The following is a 15,927-nucleotide window of genomic DNA, read 5'->3' as shown; positions in this document are numbered from 1 at the left end:
GTAGACGCGAAATTTGACCAACAGAACAGTCAAATTGACAAACGTTTTAATCACCACCTACAAAACAGTGAAACGCGTTACCGTAAATTTATACAGGAACAGAATAAAGTAAAGCGACAAGTGATGGAAACAATTACTGCACAGAGACAGGAAGATAAACGTAAATTGTTTACGAAAGCAAAAACATACGTAGACAACAATATTGCTACAGTATCAGACGAAATTAATACTATCTAACAGTTGAACACCGAATTGCGTGATGAAATTTCCGATCTTAAATCAAAAACAGAAACATACACACACAGTAGACTTTCAGACAGTGACCGACAGACTTAAACAATTAGAACTAATACAGTATTCCGATGTCATCAAAGCAGACGTTATTAAATTGAACGAAACCACACATAAAATACAAAAACAAATTAATGCTTGTGACACTAAAAACGATGATCAGGTAAAAATACTGACTGAAAAATATGATGAATTGGCCAGTCGTATTGACGTTATTGAAAGTAATAATGACACCAGATCAGACGATACGTCACCAGTTTCGTTTAATCAAACACCTGAATTCCAAAATTTACAGCAGACGATCAGTGAGATAGATTCGTCCAATAATACATTACGTAGAAAATTGTCAACTTTACAGCAAGAAGTGACAGAGATGAAAAATGTTTCAGTCAATAACACGTCACAGCATACGGCACATTCCGAACATTTGTCACACTCACACAGCCAGTATAATTTAGGTAATTTACAGAGAGTACGTGAGTTAGATTACGAACAATCACAGACAAATAGATTCTCATACAATCCTGAACCTGTTCAGACATACAGAGACGATAATTTTGATTACAAGCATTTTCTATCCGTGAGAAAATTTAAAGTATTTAAAAATGACAGAACACAGATTCACCCCTTGGATTGGATACAACAATTTAGCTTTGCTTTTCCACCGACTTGGCCCGTAACACACAAACATGAATTTATTTGCAGTTTTTTGGAAGGCGAACCGGCAACTCGTATGAGACCGATTGCAAGACAATGCTATTCAGTAGAATAATTTCAGAATGCTTTTCTATCAGCGTATTGGTCAAAGACGACACAGCGTGGAATCAAGGGTCAATTAATTAGTTTACCGAATTATGAGAACTCAAATTTTTCCACTGTCAAGCAATTTTTTGAACACATGGTCCAACAAAACCAGTACTTAAGTGAACCATACAGTGAATCTGCACTTATTCAATTATGCATTTCTAAATTACAACGATCATTAAGAGTGTCACTTTTAACGGGTCAACAGAAAGAAGATATTTCGGCATTCAGAGATCTGTTACAGCTTTTGGAAGTTCAGCAATCAGATTATTCCTTTATAAACAAAAATTTTTCATATAATAACCAATGTCAACAAACATACAGCAATTACGATCAGCCACGCGATTTCAATAGCAAAGGTATTAGACGCTCCAGAAATGACAACCACCAGAACTTTAATAACAGACAAAATTTTAATTACCAGTATCGTCAAAATTATCAGCAACAGGAACCACATTTTGGTAACAATAGACGTTTTTCACGGCAACAGCATGAAAGCCAGCCGGTTAGCATACCTAACCAACAATGCAATCTGCAAGGTCAACCATGCTTTAATGTTTCGCCGCCTATGCGTATAGCGTCAGCTCCAACAAATAGTAACGCACAGCAACAAGGAAATAACTACGTACAGAAAACACACCATTTCAATTCCTATCGCAATGCACCGTATAGAAATGACTATCATGACAGGCGTAAAAGTAATAAGCACAATTTTCAGTGTACGTTTAATAACAGTCGGTCTTACCAGCAGCAAAATCATCCGCAACAACATATTATCATGAATGAACCAGACAGTAGATATAATCCCGAACGTAATACGTCAGGACGAAATAACAGAACAGTTCAAATAGTGGAAATGCGACACCATCCTCGCGAAAATAACAGCATGTCAGATAGAATTTGACTAGATACAGTACAGGTTGCATCTTCCAGTAACGCAAGCATACTTTTGACACGCAGAATCTTGTTCACGAAAATGTTATTACTTTTGACGACATCCGAGACACTCTTTTGCAGGAAAAACCAGTTATTCAAAAAACCATTTCGCACCCTGTTATTGAAGCAAAAATTGGATCATCCAAATTTTCAGCAGTAATCGATTCTGGATCTCCTAAGTCATAAATGAAGAAACTTTCAACGAATGTAACAAAGAGAATACCTATCCTACGTTACCATTAGGCAAAACTAAAGTAAAAGGAGCAGTATCTGGTAAAGGAGTAGATGTAAAATTACAGACATATTTATCATTTTGTATTGCAGGTCATACATTTCACTCAAATTTTTGGATTGTTCCCTTATTGACGACAGACGTTATTTTAGGTACGAATTTTCTGGTACAACACGGCGCAAATATTGACTTTCAAAACTCCTATTTAATGTTAGAGGATGAATTTCAGCACTCTTTATCTGCAGAAGAACAAACAATTAATCGTACAGAGGTCATTTCCGCATCACGTAACATAGACTGTCATTCCACATTATTAACAGATACGTACGTACACAACTATGATACTCCAGACGAGGCTCACTATGACGTTATACAGATGATTTCTGATAAAGTTAAACAGAGCAGTGCAAATACAGACGACGAACGCACGCAACTACGTAAAATTCTTTTACAGCAAGCTCCAGTTTTTAACAACGTTCCTGGTACTATGTCCGGTTTTATGTATGAATTTCAAGTTAAACAGCACGACACATTTAAAGCCAAACATTATCACATTCCGTATATTCACAGAGAACAAGTTAAGAAAGAATTGCAAGCTATGCTTGACCAAGGAATTATTGAACCGGCAGTTAGTCCGTACATAAACCCGCTCCATATTGTTAAGAAAAAGGATGGTTCACTTCGCCTCGTACTTGATTCGCGTCACATCAATGACATTATTATTAATGAAACAGATCGCCCACAGACACTAGAAGAACTTCTACAGAAATTTCATGGTACTGCTATTTATTCCACATTAGATTTGAAATCGGGATTTTGGCAAATTCAACTCCATCCGGACTGCAGAAAGTACACGGCTTTTCTTGGTTTTGGTGACTGTTATCAATTTTGTAAATTACCGTTCGGTTTAACTATTTCATCAGCAGCATTTATTCGCGGTTTGAATATAATACTTCCGACAGAACTTAAAGACAGAATCACAACGTATGTAGACGACATTCTTATTGCAGAAGCTAACTGGTCTGAACACAATCTGATTCTTGAACAACTGTTATGCACTTTTCGTGCACAAGGACTCACAGCTAATCTCAGTAAATCGCACTTTGGCAAAACTTCTATAAAATTTCTTGGACGTGTAATATCAGCAGAAGGCATTGCGCCTGATCCGGAAAAACTTCAAGCTTTACGTGACTTTACTGTTCTACGACGAAGAAACAACTACGCAGCTTTCTGGGTTTAATTAACTTTTTTCGTAAATTTATTCATAACTCTGCTTTAGACACCCCTAGATTATGTCAATTGACAGGTAAAAACACTATTTGGTCCTGGGATAGGCAAGCACATTCTGAATTTGTGAACCTGAAAGAAGCTTTGATGAATGCACTACTTTTATCACATCCAGATCTTACTAGAAATTTTTCCATTGCCATCGACAGTTCTAATACCGCTTTAGGCGTACACATTTTTCAGGAAATTGAAGAAGATGGCACTACAGTAATTAAGAACATAGCCGTTGCGAGTCGCATTCTGTCACCTGCTGAACACAATTATTCTGTTACAGAACTGGAAACATTATGTGTTGTATGGGCATTTACGAGATTTCGGCATTTGCTTATTGAAGACATACGACCGTTTACACAGATCATAGAGCGATACAGTTTTTACTTTCCGCTAAATTTGCACCCGACAGATTAAGTAGATGGAAGCTTTATTTGCAGGAATTTAATTTTACAATTGTTCACATTCCCGGTACACAAAATATTGTAGCAGACGCACTATCCCGTTCTCTCAGCAACAATCAGCAAGACATAGCAACCAACTTCTGCAAAGCAAATTTCAGCGTCCTGTACATTCAACAAGTTGCATTTGAGAATTTCATTTCGTCGTCATTACAAGACACAGCACAAGAGCAGAGTAAAGACAACGTATGGAAAGAAATGAAACACCTTTGGCAAGATAGGAATAATGTTACCATTAGAAACCATTACACTGTTCGCAATAACATTCTATTTCGCCGCTCTCACCCTGACAGCAACAATTGGTTATTATGCATTCCTGACGAACTTGTTAACAAATTAATTTGGTATACTCATTTAAGTTACGCACATTACGGAGCCAGAAAATGTTTTCTTGTACTGAGACAGAACTGTTATTTTAGCAACATGGAGAAACGTATTCGACGAGTTTTAGCGTCATGTAAAATCTGCCAGAAAGCTAAGTCAGATACGACTTCACATATTCCTCCATTACATCCCATTGTACCTGTTAAATTGAGACACATGGCCGCTGTAGACATTTTTGGTCCGATTCCCAGAACTAATAGAGGTTTTTGCTACATCTTTGTCGCTGTTGAACTCACTTCAAAATTTGTTACCTTCACTCCGTTACACAAAGCTACTGCTAAAACTGTTTCGAAAGTATTTGTAAAACATTTTCTATTTCATGTAGGGCATGTATTGAAAGTACTTTCCGACAATGGACCACAGTTTCGATCTGCTATATGGACACGTATGTTACGAGCTAGAAACATTTCTCCGATCTATATATCCAGGTACCATGCTTCTTCGAACCCTTGTGAACGATTAATGAAAGAAATTGGTAAATTGTGTAGAATATACTGCCATATAAGACATATTGATTGGGATACACACGTACTCTCATTCCAGGATGTAATTAATTCCATACCAAATGAATCTACTATGCTTCTCCGACTGTTATACTGAAAAATGTTGAACCACCAAACAAAATTAAAGAATTAGTAACCTTTCCTACATCTCGTCGACTACGACACCATGATATAATTGACATTGCGCTGAACAACATCAAACGTGCCGCAGAGCGCCGGAGAAGACAGCAAAAACAGGTTTGTACACGCCGTGACTTTCACATTGGACAGAAGATATTAGTACGCACACATTGTTTATCTAATAGAGGAAAAAGTAGATGTAGTAAATTTGAGCTTTTATACGCAGGTCTATATCGAATTCTCAGCATTCCTCACCCCAATGTAGTACACGTCGAAACTCTGAGAACCAGAAAAACCAAAGGGAATCACCATATCTCCAACATCAAACCCTTTATTGAATGAACATACTTTATGATTTATCACACTGTAATGCCATTTCCTGATTTTCTTTTATGACCACTTATGTAATTATATGTATGTGATTACTTACTGATGATTATCGTATTTTTTCTTGGCAAGTGCCCGGCAAGGTAAGGTCAGCAGGTCGCTTTTCTTGTCGTTACACATCACACTGTGCACATTTTCCATTCTTCATGTATGTATGATTGTTTTCCTGTTTTGTTTGTATGCACTATGAAATGTTTAAGATGTAACAAACACCAGTTGACTTTGACATTTTGCCTTATGATATCTCAACATCGTGACTATTTTTACATTTTTTTTTTTTTTTTTGCTGCTACATTGTGATACTCTGTGTACATTTTTGCATCTGAACACTGTCTATGTTTTTGACATATTACGTTTTCTGTCATGCTATGCTGTATGCTTAATTATATAACTAGAAACCAGTTTTTATTTAATGGGTATATGATTTAAATGAAAGACATTAATCATTGTTCATCATTTTCAGAAAGAAATAACGTGTAAAAGAAAAAAATTATGGGAATTTCACCTTCGCAATGAACGAAAGAAGATACAATAACTCGTCACGAAGAGTAAATGGATCAGAATTAACAAGCATTAACAAGAATATACTATACACATCATATGATAGCAGTCTTAACTAATTTTTTCTTTCAGAATACGAGGCGATTTATGCAGACTGACAGACAGAGCTACACATCTTAGTTTTAGTGATGAGATATGCTAGAAATAAGGAAATCTATACTATGAATAGTTGTATAATGAATAATGAAGTGACTTTTTTTCAGATGATAATGAATGGTAATGAATAATGATGAAGAATATAGTGATATGGATAATGAAGTTTTTCTTTACAGGTGATGATAATAATGGAATTATGGTGATATGGATAATGAAGTTATTCTTTGCAGGTGATGATAGTAATGATAATGAAGTTTTTCTTTGCAGATGAGGATAATGTTGAAGTTTATGTATTTATGCTATGTAGTTATTTAAGTATTTGTTGCAGTTCGTCTTGACAGTATGTCTTATGTCGCATGGTATGATGACTGAAGGTTTTGGAAAGGACAGCTAGAGAACATATATATTTTATACACATTTCATTACCCGTTAATTCGAAGTTCACTACTTTTCAGCATAATATGCGTTTCTTCTTTCAGCTTAATAATCCACTTTGTATTTTTTGCAGGAGAAATTATTCATGAAATTAATGTGCTATAAGCAGTTGGTAATTAAACCTGTGTCATTCATGAATGTGATCACATATACTCTATTTGTTTCATAACCTTGTTACAGCTGACTCATGACGAATGACGTTACACATCTTCATTTGCAGCAATAAGTCAAATGCAAATATTGTTATGCCCCAGCAATTAATTATCGATCCCAATGCAATGCATTGCTAGCACAAAAAAATGTATTACCAGTCCCAAATAATGATACTAATTTAAAAGAGTTATGAGTAATAGTGAATGATGTTTTCTAATCACAGACTTTGAGTAATAGTTACAGAGTGTTACATTTTTTAAATATATCATATGTCACTTGAATGATGAGAAATGTTTTGTAATATTCAATACTTGCTGACCAACGAATGACACTGTTTCTTATATTTTAAATTTGTATTATGTCACTTTCATGCTATATAAATGAATACCAGTAGCTTGATGCTACACTCATTAGCTCCTGTTTTGATTGATGTTTTCTGATGATTTGTAACTGGCCAATGAGTGCCAATAATTATTTTAAATATGTCATATGTCACTTGAATGATGAAAAATGTTTTGTAATATTCAGTACTTGCTGACCAACGAACACCACTGTTTCTTATATTTTAAATTTATATTATGTCACTTTCATGCTATATATATATATATATATGAATACCAGTAGCTTGATGCTACACTCATTAGCTCCTGTTTTGATTGATGATTTCTGATGATTTGTAACTGGCCAATGAGTGCCAATAATTATTTTTAAATATGTCATATGTCACTTGAATGATGAAAAATGTTTTTTAATATTCAATACATGCTGGCCAACAAATTCCACTGTTTCTTATAAATTTATATTATGTCACTTACATGCTATATATGTGAATACCAGTAGCTTGATGCTACACTCATTAACTCCTATTTTGACTGATGATTTCTGATGTTTTGTAACTGGTCAATGAGTGCCAATGTTCTCTGTAAACAATTGACTTATGAACATTATTCTGTAATACTTCATACATGGTACAGAAATGTTCAGTAACTGGGCGATGAGTGCCACTAATTAATCAAATCAGTTGATAGACTAGTAATTATCAATGATGATTGGCATAAGACTTAATGCCCTTCACCTTCTGACCTAAATACCAGAAATTACTACAATATCCGTTTGTCCCATCTATCCTCATGCTCATGGAGCACTATATTTGGTTTTTGCACTAATTCTACGTTGGAGTACCTTACAAGAACGTGGTGTTGACACGACATGCTGTCCACCACCTTGAGCGATGGAGATGTTATAACGATCCCAATGTTTGGTGTACCTAATGTACTACCAAAATGATGACATGGAATATTAATACGACATTTCAGTGTCTTGGCTACACTGATTAATACTTCAGGGAAAAGAGCTTCAGATTGTCTCACTTGGTGTTGTGCTTCTGTAGAAAGATATGGACTTTCAGTGCAGCTGCGTGCAACCTAATGTGCTACAACCATGATGCAATCTTTCCCTTTCCTATCCTAGTTCTTGTAAAATAGTAAAAAAAAAAACTACAGTGCGTGTGCACTTCGTCATTTGTTAATATGATTTGTATTCATTGCGTATATTTTTGTGATTTCCTGTTATGTTCTGTACTACAGTACGTGTGCACTTTTCTCATTTGTTAATATGTTTTGTACTCATTGCGTGTACATTTTGTCATTGCTTGATATGTTCTGTACTCAGTGCATGTGCACTATATTTTATTTCATGTTCTGCACTTATATATATGTATATATTCTGTGATTGTAAACTTAGTTAATTAAGAAAAATTTGTTGCTCATGGCAAGTCCAATTGACTCACCATCGCTGCCAAATTTTTGCTCCCCCAGTGGAGGGTTATGTAAGAGGTATGCGCTATATGCGCTGCCTGCAACAGGCAAGACTTAGGAGAGTCTCTGACCAGAGAGCAGTATGTAGTTAGTTGTTGCTTGTCGGTCGTCGGCATTAGTCTAGGGTAGTCTGTAGTAGTATGCAGTTGTCCGCGTGAGGGGACTCTGGAGAATGAGTATTATTGTAGAAGGTAAAGAAGCAGCCTTGCGCATATCTAATAATGTATGTTAACTGTCATTCAATTTCTTTTAAAAATGCCCCAATAATAATTTTTATAATATAAAGTAATTTTTTTAAAAAAAGCATTCATTTCAGTTTAAAGATTTTACCCAATGCATGATTATTCCTTTCACGAATCACAAAGCATAGGCCAGCATTGCACGGAGCTGTGCCGAAAATTTTTTAGGTAAGAGCAGATATATTCGCAGTTTTTATTGAGGTAAAAATTTTTGCTTTTTTTATTCAGAGTACAGGGCCGTGGCACAGCGCTGCTGTCGTCATAAAATTTACCAGGTTACTGACTTTTTTATTATTTTGGTGTTTAGGAATTTTTCTGTTTCGAACTTAACATTAAATGAGAAAAGACTTTTGATGGTACATCAAATGTGAATGCATTTCTGCACAGAGATTATGAATGGGAACCAATTTTGTTCAGAGGTTACAATATTTAAAAATTCATTTAATTATAATTTTTGTGCGGAGGTCACACTTGGTTCATGGTTCATTTAAATTAATATTTTTGTGGGGAGGTTACAAGATTACCTTCCATTCGGAAAGTGGATGCACTCAGGGACTGTATGTGACTTGTAAATTATAGAGTGCAGCAATCAGTCGTCCTCTTTAGACTTAATTACGCAAATCCAGATTTCGGCTAGTAACTAGGCATTCCCAGTGGGCTAGTTTTTATTCTCAATGCATGTAAGTCCCTGTTGCTCGGGCGCAAGTACAGTTTTTTGAATATTATTATTATTATTATTATTATCTAATATTTTTTACACCAACCAAGTAGTACACCAAAACAACTATTTATTTTCAATAAAATGTTTATGGGTTAGTGACCGCAGTGACAGTATATATAAAACCACCAACATTTCGGTCCCTGTTGCAAGGTACTTTCTTCAGGGTGTTTTTGCTGCTTTTACTGTTGAATGAAAAACTTTGATTCTTATATACCTGCAGACATGGCTGTTATGTAAATGTTAGAAGTTATTATTTGTGTTTTATTATTTCTTTTCATCGGTGGAAACCCGACGTTTTGGTTGGTGTTTGGGTTACTGCTAGTGATTACTGGAAATCGGCGAATGGAAAACCAGGCGGCAGCTGTGTACGTGGCGTTGTTTTCCTGCTTTCATTCGCCGGCGGAGGCGCGACAATACTCTATGCATCTGCGGCCGCTGCGGTCTCCATCGCGCCTGTATGTGTTGCTTGTGCAGCGTTCTATGCCTCTTGAAATGTCCTGAAACAAGCTTCTTAAACTTAGGATCTAATAATATCAAAAGCATATTAACAGTCAATGTGTTAAGTGGTTTCACTTCTTCAATGACTGATTTAATGGAGGAATCCAGAACACTTCGTCCTTCATTAGTTGTTAAGGTGCTTTAAAAGTGTGAAAACTTTGCAACAATACCTCGTATTAGAGGTAAACTTACCGGAGTAGTGATGTATGGCTCCCCTGAGACTGTTGTTGTTGCTACTTCAAACGGTTCAAAAAGATCTATTATCTCATGTATAGCTATGTAATTTTCTGCTGTGAGGATAGGCAGTGCATTTGAACTTTCATTGATCGCAATTTCAAGTTCTCTCCTTACTTCCAAAATTCTTTTGAGCGTGTGGCATGAACTGTTCCATCGAGTCGGCACCTCTTATATCAGTCTCTTTTTGTTTGCTGTTTTTTTTCTTTTAACATTGCGCAATTTGCCACTGGCTAGTGTAGAGTTATGAAAGAAAGTCACAATAGCCTTTGTTTTTCTATAATATTTTGGGAAATATTTCTGCTTTGAAACAATCTTTCGCTGTTAAGATGATGCAGTCGGCAAAACAGGGTGAATGTCGAATCCTTAAGATTTAGACAGCTTTGTTTGTCTGTCTGTAACCACTTCCACTGTCTTATCACGGATATTATAATCTAGTAAGATTTGACTTGTGACCTGAAAAAATGTAATGTTAAAGTAACCTACCAGTATGTCAGAAATAATTGTCAATAATATTGTCAAAAAATTTCTTCTTTTCGATGTCTCGTCATCTGAAAAATTCCTTTCCTATACAAAAAATAATTCACATAAAAATTGGACCAAAGTATTACTTGTCGATGTTGCGTTGAGTTGCTGTGTTAGAAGCACGGGGAAAGAAGGGAGAGGAAAAGGAAGAAGAAGAAGAAGAAGAGATAGTCCACCACAAGGAATAGGGATGCAAGAGGGGAGGTGTTTACTGCTCTGTCACGCAGTGCTGCTACCTTAGGTGTGCTTGCTTGCTGATGAACTGCAGTAGATACGGTATAAACTGCACATGGGAATAATAAGATTGAAACTGCGCTGAAAAGATCAAGCGTGGCTTCTTCACTCATTATGGTTTTTTTTTCTCAGTTGAGTAGACACTCAGTACAAAACAAAAGAGCTATCACTTTATTGCATTGCTACAGCTGCTACATCGCTGAGATCGGCAGCACTTGTGATATTAGTGCAGTCGACATAAAGTGAGTACCTTGTAGAAATTTGTCCTCAGCTCGTGGTCGTGCGGTAGCGTTCTCGCTTCCCGCGTCCGGGTTCCCGGGTTCGATTCCCGGCGGGGTCAGGGATTTTCTCTGCCTCGTGATGACTGGGTGTTGTTTGATGTCCTTAGGTTAGTTAGGTTTAAGTAGTTCTAAGTTCTAGGGGACTGAAGACCATAGGTGTTGTCCCATAGTGCTCAGAGCCAACCTTGTAGAAATTTTGTTGGGTGTTTCGCCTTTCGCCGGGGAAGCGCACGGAGCGGTATAAAGAGCACAAAATGGTATTAACGAATGATGGCGGGAGGCAGCAGTGCTGGCACCTTCACCCATCATACCGATTCCTATAACATACCCACGCCGCTCAAAGTTTGCACTTGACACAACATGATAGATACAGTTTCGTAGGGTTCACTGCAGCGGCGATACAAGATCTTGCGTTACACAACAGCTAATAGTTTCCCATCACCACTGTAAAGTTCCGATTCGGTTAGTGACATGGCCGTGCAGGCGTTGGCTGCGATAGATACCGGGGAAAACATCAGACAACGCCCCATGGTCAATGAATACGTGGAAGATGTGTTGGGGGGGGGGGGGGGAGGGGAGTACGGGCAGGCACCGTTTCTCTAATAAAAGCCTTTGCTTACTTTTAAAAATTTTCAACTTTATTAACTTGATATTAAAATAGTAAGAGAACATTCGCTATCATGAACAACAAGATCTTCAATATAGTTTGTTAATGAAAGTTCCTTAAGTATTTTAACAGATCAAACAACAGCTCTCAGAATCAATTTACAACGCTTAAAACTCTAAATCCCTTTCGAAGCAACGAAAAAAAAATACAAATTACGTAATGCAAGGTTATATAACATATTCTAACGCCACATGACAGTACCAAAATTTTGATCTCTAAAGGCAATAAAATATTGATCACAAAATTTTTAATTAAAACAACATAACTGCTATAAAATCTGATTACTATCAGCGTACACTCAAATCCTGTAGTCTCCACGATGCGTACCGTATCACAGAATAAAATGGTTCAAATGGCTCTGAGCACTATGGGACTTAACATCTGTGGTCATCAGTCCCCTAGAACTTAGAACGACTTAAACCTAACTAACCTAAGGACATCACACACATCCATGCCCGAGGCAGGATTCGAACCTGCGACCGTAGTAGTCGCGCGGTTCCGGACTGAGCGCCTGAACCGTTAGACCACCGCGGCCGGCATCACAGAATATTTTGCTTCCTTTTAAACACTTTAGACCGTAAACATTCTTACATGTGATGCATACTACCACCAAGGAATTATGACAAATAATTAAACATAAATGTTATAATTAACCAGGTACATAAAACTTTTCCTTTCAAAACCAAAAAACGCAAATCAACTCGTAAGCTCAGTGGTTACATCTGTTCAAAAATATACAATACATGTCTTTTGATTTCGTAGTGCTCAAGCGCTGTTGTGCGCCGTGCTGTTCTTCAGAATAACGTGCGGCACGGGAAAGAATTTCCACAATGGATAAAACGTTAACAGGGACCATCGAGCTTACACAACTTGCGTACTAGGATTATACGTCGACGTGGATGCGGCTCGCAAATGTTAAAACGGGCGATGGAGTAGATGCGGTACTACTGAACACTTCGACTGTACCGCACTGCACTAAACAGCATCACGGTGGGGTAGACAAGAGAAATCAACAACTGTTGCAAGGTAACCTCAGCAAAGGCAGTAAGAAAATATTTGAGGCTTTAAACTCTTGGGAGGGTCACACCAAACCACAGAATAACGTCCCAAGCTAAATTATGAAAATACTATCGGCGATTTCGCCACGACAAGTAGAACCGTAAAGTATCGTAAGAAGTGAACTGCAGTTAACACAATTCATAAGCGTCCGACTGAAAAGCTCCGCAGGCAGTCTTTCCCTTGCTACAAACACTTAACAGTACCTTGAAAGTTCACTCGTGGACACTACCACAGTGTCAGTTATTCGTTATAACTGCAGATAAGTTTAATACACTGGGGGCCGACTTAGGTTCCTTAACAAGACAAGCAATGATTCTTTCCTTCATTTAGACCCACCTTCGATCCAAAACAGTCATTTACCTTAAAGCAGCTAAACAGATGACAATGCTGATATCAACGCTGTCCTCCCAAGCAGCACTCTAACTGGAGACTGCAAAGCTTACACCCCTCACAAGTCTGATAAACGCGCCACCAACGTGCATGTTTTTAGAATTCTTATGTTCACCTCATACACTATGTTGTTGTTGTTGTGGTCTTCAGTCCTGAGACTGGTTTGATGCAGCTCTCCATGCTACTCTATCCTGTGCAAGCTCCTCCATCTCCCAGTACCTACTGCAGTCTAAATCATTCTGAATCTGCTTAGTGTATCCCTCTCTTGGTCTCCCTCTACGATTTTTACCCTCCACGCTGCCCTCCAATGCTAAATTTGTGATCCCTTCATGCCTCAGAACATGTCCTACCAACCGATCCCTTCTTCTAGTCAAGTTGTGCCACAAACTTCTCTTCTCCCCAATCCTATTCAATACCTCCTCATTAGTTACGTGATCTACCCACTTAATCTTAAACATTCTTCTGTAGCATCACATTTCGAAAGCTTCTATTCTCTTCTTGTCCAAACTATTTATCGTCCATGATTCACTTCCATACATGGCTACACACCATACAAATACTTTCAGAAAGGACTTCCTGACACTTAAATCTATGTTCGATGTTAACAAATTTCTCTTCTTCAAAAACGCTTTCCTTGCCATTGCGAGTCTACGTTTTATATCCTCTCTACTTCGACCATCATCAGTTATTTTGCTCCCCAAATAGCAAAACTCCTTTACTACTTTAAGTGTCTCATTTCCTAATCTAATTCCCTCAGCATCACCCGACTTAATTCGACTACATTCCATTATCCTCGTTTTGCTTTTGTTGATGTTCATCTTATATCCTCCTTTCAAGACACTGTCCATTCCGTTCAACTGCTCTTCCAAGTCCTTTGCCGTCTCTGACAGAATTACAATGTCATCGGCGAACCTCAAAGTTTTTATTTCTTCTCCCTGGATTTTAATACCTGCTCCAAATTTTTCTTTTCTTTCCTTTACTGCTTGCTCAATATACAGATTGGATAACATCGGGGAGAGGCTACAACCCTGTCTGACTCCTTTCCAACTGCTGCTTCCCTTTTATGTCCCTCGACTCTTATAACTGCCATCTGGTTTCTGTACAAATTGTAAATAGCCTTTCGCTCCCTGTATTTTACCCCTGCCACCTTTAAAATTTGAAAGAGAGTATTCCAGTCAACTTTGTCAAACGCTTTCTCCAAGTCTCATACACTAAGCTCACCGTAATTCTTCGTCGGAATCCAAGGACAGAACCAAGAAATCACTTCTCATCCGTCGAATGACCACACGATGATCGCCATCGGAACCACACCGGCCCTCCACACACTGGGATCTTCGATCCCACGGCGATCCGTCCCAACCGACTGCTTTTGCGGGACTCACCGACCAAGCTGCCTTGCGCTCCGACACCGGCGTCGCTCCTCAGGCACAAAAATAAGTGGACTTCGAACTACTTAAACCTATATAACCTAAGGACAAAAACCAAACTTCCTGGCAGATTAAAACTGTGTGCCCGACCGAGACTCGAACTCGGGACCTTTGCCTATCGATGGCAAGTGCTCTACCATCTGAGCTACCGAAGCACGACTCACGCCCGGCACTCACAGCTTTACTTCTGCCAGTATCTCGTCTCCTACCTTCCAAACTTTACAGAAGCTCTCCTGCAATCCTTGCAGAACTAGCACTCCTGAAAGAAAGGATATAGCGGAGACATGGCTTAGCCACAGCCTGTAGGATGTTTCCAGAATGAGATTTTCACTCTGGAAACATACCCCAGGCTGTGGCTAAGCCATGTCTCCGCTATATCCTTTCTGTCAGGAGTGCTAGTTCTGCAAGGTTCGCAGGAGAGCTTCTGTAAAGTTTGGAAGGTAGGAGACGAGATACTGGCAGAAGTAAAGCTGTGAGTGCCGGGCGTGAGTCGTGCTTCGGTAGCTCAGATGGTAGAGCACTTGCCATCGAAAGGCAAAGGTCCCGAGTTCGAGTCTCGGTCGGGCACACAGTTTTAATCTGCCAGGAAGTTTCATATCAGCGCACACTCCGCTGCAGAGTGAACATCTCATTCTGGAACCTAAGGACATCACACACACCCATGCCTGAGGCAGGATTCGAACCTGCGACCGTAGCGGTCGCGGGGTTCCAGCCTGACGCTCCTAGATCCGCTCGGTCACACCGGCCGGCTCTCCTCAGGCACAGTCCAGAGCTATCTCCCAGCAAGCACCTTCTTTCTACTTCCGTCCGCCTAGCGGCGCGGGGATGCCAACTGGCCAAAGACAAGCGGCGACCAGAGATTCGATTGCGATCTTGATATTGACATCACGGCGAGTACTGACAAGGCGGGTGGTTTCAAGAAACAAAAAAAATAAAATAGCGACCCGTACCGGCTCGGTTAGTAAGGCTTATATTTACAAATTGCTATGGTTAGTCTTCTTTGGCAAATATATGCATTAATATTGACCGAAAGTTTTAGTTCTGTTCCGATTCGCTACTACAGTGGAAGCACTTCCGCATGATTCGCCACAAATGCAAGTTGTTTATATTCTCGGAAGACTGAAAGACAGTAATTGTAGCGCCACTGCCAGCTGATTTTGCTATGCTGTTTTAATTTTGGTTCAGACGGTGTTG

This window comes from Schistocerca serialis, chromosome 7 (genome assembly GCF_023864345.2).
Source record: "Schistocerca serialis cubense isolate TAMUIC-IGC-003099 chromosome 7, iqSchSeri2.2, whole genome shotgun sequence".
Taxonomy (NCBI): Eukaryota; Metazoa; Arthropoda; class Insecta; order Orthoptera; family Acrididae; genus Schistocerca; species Schistocerca serialis.
This window is presented reverse-complemented; position numbering follows the sequence as displayed.